At 45.7% G+C, this 12,723-nt stretch overlaps 1 long non-coding RNA gene across 1 annotated transcript; it reads left to right on the top strand.

The window, feature by feature from the left end:
* The first annotated feature begins 238 nt into the window (after positions 1-238).
* Positions 239-9,837, top strand: LOC150060594 (uncharacterized). The gene is made up of 2 exons (XR_016536135.1): positions 239-419; positions 9,727-9,837. It is a non-coding gene; the product is annotated as an uncharacterized LOC150060594 (long non-coding RNA).
* The last annotated feature ends 2,886 nt before the right edge of the window (positions 9,838-12,723 follow it).

Raw genomic sequence — 12,723 nt, 5'->3', positions numbered from 1 at the left:
GCTGAAAAACTGTGTGGCCTGTCAGGGTGGAGACAGAGTTAAATGGACTCTTGGCTTCATTTGCAGGCAGGAAAAGGTGTCACTTGGGCTGACCTCAGGAAACATTGGTTAGCAGTGCCCCTATTATGAAGAACCAGAGTGCAATGCCAGAATGCAACTTCACTCTGCAAATTTGGGAGCTATAGAAACAGAAATGAGATAAGTGGGTTTCCTGTTCTAGAGATATTCCTGTGGTGACCAAGTAGACAAGGGCGCATGGGCGCTGGAAAGCCAGAAGTAAAAAGATCATTGCATTACAGGAAGCAGAAGCTGCTGAACCCCTGAACTCAGGCAGTGGCCAGAGGCTGAGAAGAGGAGATGGATTCCAGAGATAATGGAGTTATAGTCACAGAAACCTGAGGACCTGCTGGATAGAGGGGGTAAGGCAGCAGGAAGAGTCAGGGATGACTCACGGGTTTCTGGTTTGGGCAACTCTGAGGATTATGTTGCTATTCATCAAGATAGAGAATACAGGAGGAGAAGCAGGTTTGGGAGAAGAGTATGAGCTCAGGCTTGAACTTATTGCTTTTAAGTTGTCTGCAAAAATGACAAAGTGTCGAGGTCAATAGGTTAGGCTAACAGTTGGGTCTGGGGTGCCAGAAAGAATGTGCATGTGGGCACTATCAGTGTGTGGTCTTTGATGCTAACATGCATATCCAGCATGTAGAGTAAACAAGGATGGACTCATAGGTGTGTGAACGCAAGGTCCCCTGCTCAGAAGGGCCCCACGCTGAGCTTCACACAATACTGTCACAATCTTTACTTCTCCTATAATCACTTTACTAAGAAGCTACATTCTTTTTTTTCTTTTTTTATTTTAATATATAGAGAGGTTATAGTTTTATTCACCAGATAGAAGGTGCATTACTTCTCACACATTGAGACCCCTTCTCATGTTTTTGTCCCCATTTCCCTTCCCTACCCCCTCCCTCATCTTTTTCCCCCTATTTCAAATGAACACGTCTATTACATACCAGATAACAAAGTCAGATACTGTAACAGTATGAGATTAACCAAAGGGCAACACAAGAGAAGAGAGAAAAATCATAGTATATTAAGAACAACAGTCACTCATAATTAAGCTCTTGTTTTCATATCCTGAAGGTCCATTAATTTGGCCTCATCCTATATGGCCTTATGTATCTAGGGTTTGAGTTATTGTAATCCTCTGCTGGGAGAGTTTAAGGTTTGTACTAATTATTACAAATAACAGAAACCATTGAGCCTATGTTCCTTTTGGGTCTGGCTTACTTCATTTAATATGATTTTTTCCAAGTCTTTCCATTTTCTTACAAATGGGGCAATGTCGTTCTTTCTGATTAAGAACCTACATTCTTATCTTGCACTGAGCCCTGCAAATTATAGAGCCATTTCTGAGACTGAGTAGAACCCAAACAAGCCTGAAGCACCAAACTAAAATTTTTCCAATGCAAGGGAAGTCTGTAAGGCTACGGTACACTCTGTGCCAAGTGGGAAGAGGTGCAGGAGAATGGGCCATGGAAGTGAGAGGGTAAGGACCCATGGGCACATGTCATGCAGAGCAGTTAACTTGGGAGGAGGTGTGGGCAACAGCCTGGCTGTACAAACTGAGTTATGAAAGGCACAGATTGCGTGCAGACAACTTGAATGGACAGAACAGATTTCTCCTGGGTGATAATGGAGAAAGATCCAGATTCTGACCACTGCTTACATTTTGTCTGTCATCATTGTTGGAATTCTTAACTGGTTGCCCTTTGGACTACTGTAGTATCTTACTGACCCCCAATTTTATTTCATCTTTGTCCCCTGAAGGTCACAGTGATTGTACAGGAGTCCAATCACATCATGCCTTTACCCAAACCTATCAAGCCTTTCATATAAGAAACATCAGGGGTGTGTGTGTGTGTGTGTGTGTGTGTGTGTGCGCGCAGTACACATGCACACATGCCAATACTGGGGCTTAAAGTCAGAACCTCATGCTCTTGCTTACTCTAAGTTAATGCTCTATCACTTGCACCACACCTCTACTTTGGATGTTTTGCTGATTAATTAGAGTGAAGTGTCTTTTGGATTTGTCTGCCTGGGCTGGCTTTGAACTGTGATTCCCAGCACCTTCTTGAGTAGCTAGGATTGCAGGGCTCAGCAAGTAATACCACATCTTGATTGCAGCCAGTGAGGTCTTACCAAGTCCAGTCCCTGCTCCCTGTCCCCTACCACTCTCCCATTCACTCACTAAGCTCCAGCCACTCTGGCCGCTTTAAGTTTCTCTCCCCATTCTCTGCAGAAGCTTTGCCAAGTCACCCCATTCCCTAGCCTGATACTCTCCTGCCATAGACATTCCAAGTCCCGCTCTTGCTTGGGCCCTGCTCAAATGTGTCCTTTCATTGCTATTCCTTGACCAGGCTCTCTCTGTCCTAATCCTGCTCTCCTTTTCGTAACAACACTGATGCACATTGTAGTTATTTATTTGCTTGTGTGTCTTCCCATACTTCCCATGCTTGGCTTTGTACACAGTTTATCTACTTGGCTAGTCTTATAGAAGAGAGAGCCTGGGGGACATTAGGAGCTGTGCAGACTTATTTCCCAAGCCAAAAATTATGATGATGTTGTCTAGTAATGAGATAGAGTGTTTGTGTGTTTGTCTGTGCATACACCTCTTTGTTTCACAAAGGGATTTAAGGCAGCTTACAAAGATGCATAAAATTCAGCAAGATGACATAAATTAGAAGCAGGTGAGAAAGAGTAAAGTTAAAAAAAAATGAACAAGCAAGGGTAAAGCCATAAAGTAGAGCCAAGGATGGGACTAATACAAAATAAACATACCATAAACTTTGATCCATTTGTTAGGGGTGGGCCACAAATTTGGCTCTAAAATTTCTAACAGCCAGTGCCAAGATGAAACCTGATCAGCTGCACAATTCCCAGGATCCTCAAGATTAAAGCAAACCACTAGTCCAGGAGAAACACACACATTCCTAATGTCTCCCTCCCTGCCCCCACCTCCTCCTCCACCTCCCCTTCTCCCTCCCAGAAAAGACAATGGAGAAGATGGCAAGCTCTTGTTCACTGCTTCTTGGCAGCCATGCAGCCATGAGCTTTGTTTCTTACATTTCTCAGCCAGGTTCAGGGAAGTCTGATTAATGTACAATGTAGTTATGGAGGAGCTAGTGACAGGGGCCTCATGCCAGCTGTATGTATGGTCCGTAGAATCCCAAGCAACGTCCTCTAACTCTAGAAGAGGTCGAGTGCTGGGGGACCATAAGTTATCATGGCTAACACACCAACTAAAGCTAGTCCAGGTAACAAGAGTGTTGGGGGAGAAGCCCAGAATGGTACTGCCAGATGTCAAGCAAGTCAGTGTTGGGCATTCTCTTGTAAAAATCCAAGAGGCCTCACAGGAACACACTCCACTCTGGAGATGACCAAACAGGACCAAAGTTCTCCTCAGAAGGTACCTATGGGCCATTGAAATACCACGCACATGACTTTAACCTGGGAACATTTTAAAGCAAATACAAACACCTACCTACCCCCCTCCCTATTTTTTAAGTGTAAGCAAAGTCTCCTTCCTGCTGTACCTTCCAAGATAAACCACCTGTGAAATGCTTGCCAGTTAACTGTGAGGAGGCCAGCATGACATGATTAACCATGATTATAAGCCAAGAGACAGCTGCCAAAAACTCATGACTTTGCCGATAAAGTACTTGATCTAAAGTCCATCTTTCTGGCAATCATGAGATGGTAGAGCCAGCTATGTACTGAGACTAAGTATTGAAATCAAGCTGCCCCAGAAAATCTAGACTGCAGGCCTGTGGGACATGGAGCCAAGCTGGCATGGCCCCTCCCTAACCCTGTTCCCCACCCCTGATAAGGATCCCAGCTGCCTCGCCTGCCTCTGTGCCTTGCAGGGGTGTTGAAAGTCTCCAAGATAACAAAGCACCCCTCCTCAGAGGAACTGGGAAGAAGCCAGACAAAATACATACATATATATATATGTATATATATATATATATATATATCATGGAGGCAAAGAACACTTAAATTGTAAAGCACTGCCAACCCCTTTTGAAATTAAGATCTTTGCTCCTAAGGGCTAAGTTAAATAAATAGGTTGACAGCTCTTTAATATGTACATAATTTTCCTTTCCTTCTTTTGTGCAAATAGTAGGAGTTGAACTCAAGGCCTAGCACACTTGCTTAGCTTTTTCTGCTCAAGGCTGGCATTCTAAATCTTGAGACACACCCTCACTGGCTTTTTTCTGGTTAGTTCAAGATATGAGCCCTTAAGATTCATCTCCACGGGCTGGGTTAGAGCTATGATCCTCAGATCTCAGCTTCTGGAGTAGCTAGGATGACAAGCCTGAGTGTCAGGTGCTAGACTGTCAATTTCTTCTTGATACAGACTAAAGGACTTGTATCATATTCAGCCACTGAAGTACAAAGCACTTAAGTTCCAAAGAAGTTCCTTGCTACCTACTCAGCCCCTACTCCAAAGAGCATCCTTGGTCTGCCTCTCAGGTCTCCCAACCCCACACCTCACCTTAACCCCCCGAAAGCTCAGTCCCATTCTTTCTAGCCTCCTTGGCCATGTACACTTTGTGCTGGCTTCCCCTCTCAGTGTTCTCATCCTTTTACTTGATCTTTGGGGTTAGTCATAATAGCCCTTTATGTCAGCAGGGCAGGCTGACACTTATCTGCCTCTCTCAACCACAAGGACGTGGATCGCTGGAGGCTAATTATTATCTCAATTTTACAAACAAGAAAACAGACTCAGAATGTCCAATAGTTTTCCCACTGCTGGATCTCAGTGAGTGTCCAGAAAGGGAGCAAAACCCAGATTTCAGGCTTCCAGTCTGTATCCTACCTGTTCCTGTTCCTAAATCTAACTAGTTAATCTAGGAAGAGTCAGCCTGACAAAAGATAAATAGAGCAAATGGTACTCCGGTCTATCTGTGAGGCACAAGTACAGGGGCTAGAGGGGACCTCTGGAACTCTGCTACCCTCTGTATTTCCAGGAAACAACTCTGTCAAAGGACTCCAATGTTTTCCCCATTGTAACTCTCTTGTTTAAAAGTGAGGACACTGAGATTCAGGGAGAACAGCTCTGTAGAGTGCCACTTCATGACCAGGACTGGCCATCAGAATCTCTAGGTGAAGGCTGTGTGGCACTCTCTACCTTCTGAAGGTCTAAGCCATCCTGTGAAGTACCGCCATGAGGTTTTCTGGAAAGAGGATAGGATTGGACACTGGCAAATCTTCCATAGAACCTCAGTTAGCATATGGGTAACCTTAAGCCATTTTCTTAGCCTTGGAGAGCCCAAGCTCAGCCTTTATCAGAAAGAGGTTGACCAGCTGAGCTATGGGGCTTCCTGGCCTCAACATTTTTTCTAGAATTCCAGTGCTTCCTTCATGAAGCAGGAAGACTGTACTTGGAGAGATAAGCTGTGGCTTGGTGAAGTGAGAAACCTTGGAGAGATAAAATGAACAGCAGTGAATGTTGGATTGCAGTTGGAGGTAGAGGAAGGAAGGTTGTCTTGAAGAAAACAGGAGGAACATCAGGATTCCTGGGGCCAGGGAGAACTGTGGACAGATGGAAACCCGCCACATGTCTCATGTGGCTGCAACCCAGACCAAGGCCCTTTTACCCTGAAGGTACAGCCCTTTCTTCCTTCAGAAGGAAAATTTGAACTTGAGTTAACCTTGAATGATTTCCCTTTTGTTGTAAATGCCAGTACCGGGGCTTGAACTCAGAGCCTAGATGCTATCCTTTAGCTTTGTTTTTGTTTTTACTCGCACTCCACCACTTGAGCCACAGTTCCACTTCTGGCTTTGAAGTAGTTGGAGATAAGAATTCATGGACTTTCCCACCTGGGCTGGCTTTGAACTTCAGTCTTCAAATCTTAGCCCCCTTGAGTCTCTAGGATTACAAATGTGAGCCACCAGTGCCCAGCTTGACTGTTTAAAGCTCTCATTGCTGCTGTCTACTCAACTATGCCATTGCATAGTGTTTTGCAGACAAGAAAGTAAGAGTCCAAAAAAGAAACATGGAGCCAGGGCAGAATTTCAGCAGAAGCAAGGATGGCAGGGCTTGGAGCAGAGCTTTGTCCACTGTGGTGTCCTTGACCCATTATGATCAAGCCAGGCCTCTCTGGAATGATGAATATATACATGCTTAGCTCTGAGAGTTCTGGTTGCTGCAAGTGAATGCATTTCAAGTGTCTCAGCATCAGCATTTCTTGTTTAATACTAAACACCTATACACTAAATCTTTGTTTTCACTTTACTCATCAAACACTGAGCTACTTGTGTGTGCCAGGCTCTGTGCTACACTGTAATTTTACAATTTGTTTAGGCTTTACAATGTTCCTGCACGTGATTCATTACAGTAACTTAAGCATCGCGGGGAGATCTGCCTACAGGTTCTCTGCCTGGAGCCCAAAGCCCTCCCAACATGCTTCCTCCTCTGCAGAGCTCCATGTGGGAGTGGAGGAGGAGGGACAGGGAAGGAGCCTGGGAGAGCTGTAAACGTGTGGAGGTAATCGCTGGAGAGCTTCTTCTCCATCATTAAAGAGGATCTTAATTAAGGTTCCCCCCCCCAAAATAGATACTCAAAACAAGCAGCAGCTGTGGGAACCAGATCCAGTGGGGATAGCACAACCGCCTAGAGGTGCTGGGTGTTAACTGGCCAGCTTCTCACCTGTCATTAGGGAGTGGGAAATCACCCCACATCAAAGCCAGCCAGGAAGGAATGTGACAAATGCCATTCACCTTTAAAACAGTGATGAAAATAAAAGCCAGAGTCTGCCAACCATTGTGTGCGAAAACTCCCCAGGCAGAAGGATGATCCCCAGAGCGAGAGGCAAGGTGTGCCCAATCCAGGAAGCAGAGATGAGATGCTTGGATCTGGGAACAGGGGTCCTCCCTGACTGTGACCCTCTTGACCTAGACACCCCCATCCTGATCTTTGACCTTCAAGTTAGTGGTGCTGAGGCCTACCATCTGACCACTCCGCTCCATTGCCTCTCGTGGTTCCTTCACTACCCATGGCTACCTGGGAGGTGGAAGCTTTGGCTTCAGTGGCAGGGGGCTGAGAACACTGCCAGCTGGATTCTCTGCCCTGCCAAGAGGAAGAACAGAGTTATTTCTGTTCTGTTGGACCTGCTGATGTCCATCTTCTGGGAGGCAACTATTTTCTTCTTTGGCTTCATAATATAGATAATCACAGATGCAAGATAATCTCTGGGTGGAGTGTTTCACTTCAGTAAGATCCAGAAATATGGGGAAGGTTATTGTTTCAAGATCAGATTATAGCCAAGCATGGTAGTTTATACCTGTGATCCCAGCTATTCCAGAGGGAGAAATCAGGAGTTGGTTTGAGGACAGCTTGGGGGAAAGTTATCAAAATCCTATGTCTACAAATACACTAAATGTGGTGTTTTATGCCTGAAATCCTAGCTACTCCAGAGGTATAGATAGGATAATTGAAGTCTAAAACCAACCCAGGGAAAAGCTCAAGACTCTATCTAAAATAATAACTAAAGCACCAAAAGGACTATAAGAATGGCTCAAATGGTAGAGAGCCTGACTAACAGACATGAGCCCCTGAGTTCAAACTCTAGTAGCATCAAATAATTATTATTAATAATATTATTAATAAGTTTTTGGCTGAGGCTGACAGGAATTTTCCAGTCTGGACCTGGACAATGAGAAGCTGTGAGTCAATGAAGCAATACGTGCTGTGGTGATGCACAGATCTGGGTCTTGGTTAGGGTAGTTGGTAGTAACTCTTTCTTCAAAGCTATGCCTACATATTTATCTGGTTGATATGGAAGAACTGTTAGTGCAAGTCTTTCTGCAGTCCTGCCTTAAGCCCAAAGTAGGGAAGACTGAGACCAAGAGACAAACAAGAGGCAAACAAGAGACCCAACGAGAATTAAGAGACACAGTGGGGATGTGTTAGTCATGGAGAAGACTTTACAAAAACACTGGCATTTCTCAAGTAGCTTTCTTTTGGCATTTAACCTCCCAAGCCAGCAGTAAGAGAACCCAGTTGCTTCTATCTGTCCCAAATCTTGGCCTGGAAGTCTTTGAACATCCTATACCAAGTTCAAACAACGTCTGAGGACCCTTCTTGAAGCATCATTTCAGGCTTCCATTGGGAAGGACTCTAAGCTACAACAGGGTCTTGGTCTCTGAACAGACTTCTTCAAAATGCTTCCTGTGCTGGCCAGACTCATCTCTGGAGAATGGGATGAGAGCACGGGGTAAGCCCTAATCAGGCTTGGGCCTACTTCCAGTCACACCTAGGACCAGAGGAATCCAGGGTGTCATATGGACCAAAGTGACCCCAGATGGCTTCCTGGTTGGAAGTGGCATGTGATCTGAGCCTTTAAGGATTGACAAGAGTTGGCACATCCCTTTGCACTGGATCCTTCATAAGCCATGGCCACTCATTGGCCGTGGGGCCATGGAGCCATGATTCGAATGTCCCAACCCAAAATCCTGTTGAAATGTAATCCCCATCATGAAGCATTAGGGGATGGAATTGGGTGAGGCCTTTAGGAGGTGATTAGGTCACAGTCATGAGGGTTGGAGGGTTCGGCCCCCATGAATGGATGCATACACTCATGGATGAGTAGACAAGTGAGTTACGTCAAGAGTAGGTCTGTTATCAATGCCAGTTTGGCTCTTTCTCTTGCATGTGCCCCTCTTACCATGTGTTACCTGTGCTATCTCAGTGCTCTGTGAAGTCCCTGCCAGCAAGAAGAATCCAAAACCAGGAGTGGAATGGGCTTCCTACTCCTCATAAAGTACACTATTTCCAGAATTTTGGTACAGAAAGAAGGAACTAAGGCAGGGAGCACAGTCCTTGGGCCACAGTGACTGCATATGGTTGTGCTGGAGAAACAGTCACATGACCTAGCAGCTGTGACCCAGGAAGACGCACTCACTCCTAATGAAGTTTGGGTTGGCTGCTCTTATCCTAAGGCTGTGTCTAAGGAAACAGGACTACAGATACTGGGCTGGAAGAATGAGACTGTCCTGCTAGCATTCCCTCCTTGTGGGCTTTGATCGCTAGGATACATCCCTCATAGTTAGCCTAAGGGGAAAAATACAAATATGACATGGCTGCAGAAAAAAGCCTAGAAGCTTGACCTAAGGTGAGGGTAGGACATCCTGGAGGGAAAGTGTGAAACTATCCTAAAAGCTAAAGATGCTTCTATGAGATTCTTGAACACTTTAACAAAGGTGACTCTCACCTGTAGTTTTAGTTACTCAGAAGGCTTAGATTTGAGGATAAAGGTTCAAAGCCAGCTTGTGGGAAAAAAAAAATCCATGAGACTCTTATCTCCAATTAACCACCAAAAAGCAGAAGTGGAGGCGTGGCTAAAGTGGTAGAGCACTAGCCTTGAGTGAAAAAGCTAAGGGACAGCAGCACCCTGTGTTCAAGGCCCTATACTGGCACAAGATGATGACAATGACAATGATGATGATGATGACAAAGAAGGAGGAGGAGGAGGACAATGAGGAGGAGGAGGAGGAGGAGGAAGAGACAAAGGAAAAGAAAAGACAATGCAAATAGGTAAAGGACAAAAGTTGTCAACCAATATTGGGTCCAATCAGATCCGCAAAGTCTGCTGTTGGACTCTGAGTGCTCTTTAGCTGCTGGCTTTGTTAGATAAAACAACTCTTTTTCTGACGTTTCAGGGCTCCACACAGGACTGTCAACTTCCCCAGTGGTAATGCATTTGCAAGAGTGAAATACGTCAGCCGTAAATTTGCTCGTCACCCACACAGCAAATAAAGCATTAACTACACTATAGACTCTTTTTTGTGTGCAGGACAATGAAGGGAAATGGCCAAAACATTGGGACTGACTTCCTGGCAGAGAATTCCTGAAGCCCTGTGGAATTTCCACTCCCATCCTGGGAGAAAGATGCACACAGGCAGGATTAGCTCACCTGTTTTAACGATCCTGAAATTTCCTGAGCTCCAACATCCCAGCTGGGCAGATCCCAGCTGGGTAAGTACAGGCAAGAGGGTGTTTGTGGTGGGTGGAGGCCCTGTCCTTTCTCTGGTGGAGAAAACCATTTATGACTTCACGGGATGAAAGGAGCCAACCCAGGCCCGCTGAGCTGTTATTATAACAATTATCAAGACCTATCACCTCCCTTTGGGAAATGTCCCCTTTCAAGTTGCAGTGCCCTGCTGTACCCTGGCTCACAGTTGCTCACAATCATTACCAAGTGCCCAGGGCAACTTATTAATGCTTTCTTCCTGACGTGGATGGATAGGATCCTGTTTAAAGGGCTGAAGCTTTGCAAGGGGCTCATTAAAGCTATTGCCAGGTGGTGGGGAGAGCGTGTGCATGCATAGGTGTGCAAGTCCTCCGATGAGTCCGTCCCACAGCAGCCCTTTCCCCTCTTGTACCAACATCAGGAGGCGTGGACGGCTTTGATCCTGCTCAACATCCCTGCACATGAGGCAGGGAGGAGGACAAAGGGAACATTCGTTTTCCCATTTTTTTTTTCTGCTAGTGACTCACCCTTACTACATTCCAGCTGCAGAAGCCTCTGAACACTTGGGCCTGAGACTCCACCATTGTGCATCATGCATGAACGCGATTTCCTTCTAGAAATTGACTCAAGGGCCTTGAACCAACTTCTCCTACCTGGCTCTCTTTTCCTTGAATTCAAGGCTACTCCTTATCCCAGCCACCATTCTATTGTCCTCTCTGTTAAGACTATGCAGGAAAGGATTTTTAAAAAGTTAAAAGTGGCAATGGACTCTTGAGGAAACTTTAGGAACATCTGTTGCCTTCATAAATTCTGGTCACCTCTCAGAAGGGGATCTAAAGGCTCAGAAAGGTGGACACCTTGTCCAAGGGTACCCAGATGGCAATGTGTCTATTCTGGGAGACACAAGACAGATACTGAGTTTTAAAGGTATACCGAGTCCTCTGAGATTCAATCATTTGAGCCTGTGCTAATACTGCCAGAATAAGCGGGAGATCTCCCCCATGTGAGAGAGGACAGAGAGTCACATGCTCTGAGTTACACAGCTAGAAAGTGGTGTGGGGGTGGGGAGGTGGTTCAGGATTCAAGCTCAGAGGGCCAAGCCTGTTCCCTGAGCCTTGTCACTAAGCTCTTTGTGTCATGGTGGCCAACTCTTTCCAGACGACTGTCCACATCTCAGAACCCTTCCCTGTACTGGAGACAGAGTTACTGTCTCAGGTATCCAGAAGCACAATTAGTGGCTCTCCAGGGAGCATGCCCAGTGGACATGGGCTAGGGAGGCTAGATAGGCAAGGCTGGCTATGGCTCTCGACCCTTCAAGACACAGGCAAGGTGTTTGTACATAGTGATGCTCAATAGCTACCCATGAGAATTGCATCGGGCGAGGAAGACCGCGTGAACTTGAGTGAATCACTTCACTTCTGAGTCTCAGTTTCATCACCTATAAAACAGAGATGCTGATACGTTCCTGGATGGATTAAAGACAGAGCGCAGTGCCAGCGCTTGACATTTGTAGACAGGTGACAAACACAGGTTCCTTCCCATTCCCTGGAGGTAGACCTAGGAACCTCCCTCTGACCAGTTTAATGATGACTGTTAGTCATCAATATCCTTGAGAGGTAGGGTTGGATGGTACACATGCGCAGAAGGCCCAGTGCAGCACTGGGGCTCCCATAAGTGCCTAAGCCCCATCATCAGGCTAGCCTGCCTGAACGCAGGGGACTGGGAATGCCATCCAGCCGCAATGACATGGGCCATGCAGAACACCAGAGATAGGTGTAGGATGTAGGCATAGGATGTAGGCATAGGATAGGCATAGGATGTAGGCAAAAGTCCATCTTACCCATCTTCTCCCATCCATCCTTGATGGATGATGACCCAGGCCTGTGTCAAGGTCAATGTAGGGAGCCCTGTAAGCTGAGGTAGACAAAGAGGAACTAGAGCACAAACCTCCCTTGAAATGTAAGTTGTGAAATGTCAACATCATTATGAAAATGCAAGCACAGGAACATTTGTGTATGGGAACTAATGGTTTTTAATGAAGGTAATCAGCTTGGTTAAATCAAATTATTAGCTTTGACAATAGATGTGTAAACAGGAACTTAATGAATTTGTTGATTGCTCTTGCCTGCGCAAAAGACATTACAGTAGTCATCTAGCCTGAATAATACGTCTGGACTGCCCTCCCCTGATTGGGCAACACCTACCCCACACCATCACACATATACACATACACATACACACACACACAGACGCAAACACACTGGGAGCTCCCCCAGGCAGAGAATATATCTCTCCCATCAGCTGAGAGGATCCCAAGGGGTGGGGCACTTCTTTGTTTTCATTTCTCCTCTGGTGTACTCTTCACATGGTTGCCACCCAGAACATTGTCTTTAGGGAACACAGAATTGAGAGGGCTAACATCAGGACAAAGAAGGAAGGTGGTGATGACATTGGCACCCCATCCCAGATTTCTGCCTGTGTGATCTTTTATCCCATAAGGACAGTTCCTTCTTTTATTTACACCTTCCTGCTTAGAGAATCATCACAGAGGAAGAAACAGGTTAGAGGGAACAGTCCATAGCTGGTGATCAGTAACTATAATCCAGACCTCAAGACCATTGCTAGAATGTTAGGGGGTTGTCCAACCCCAAAGATGTTTAGACAGCAAGGATGAGAGCTTTTATTT

This window comes from Megascapheus bottae, chromosome 7 (genome assembly GCF_031878675.1).
Source record: "Megascapheus bottae isolate mThoBot1 chromosome 7, mThoBot2.hap1, whole genome shotgun sequence".
In the NCBI taxonomy this organism is placed as follows: Eukaryota; Metazoa; Chordata; class Mammalia; order Rodentia; family Geomyidae; genus Megascapheus; species Megascapheus bottae.
The sequence above is the reverse complement of the archived record's forward strand: the minus strand, read 5'-3'. Positions and strand labels throughout refer to the sequence as shown.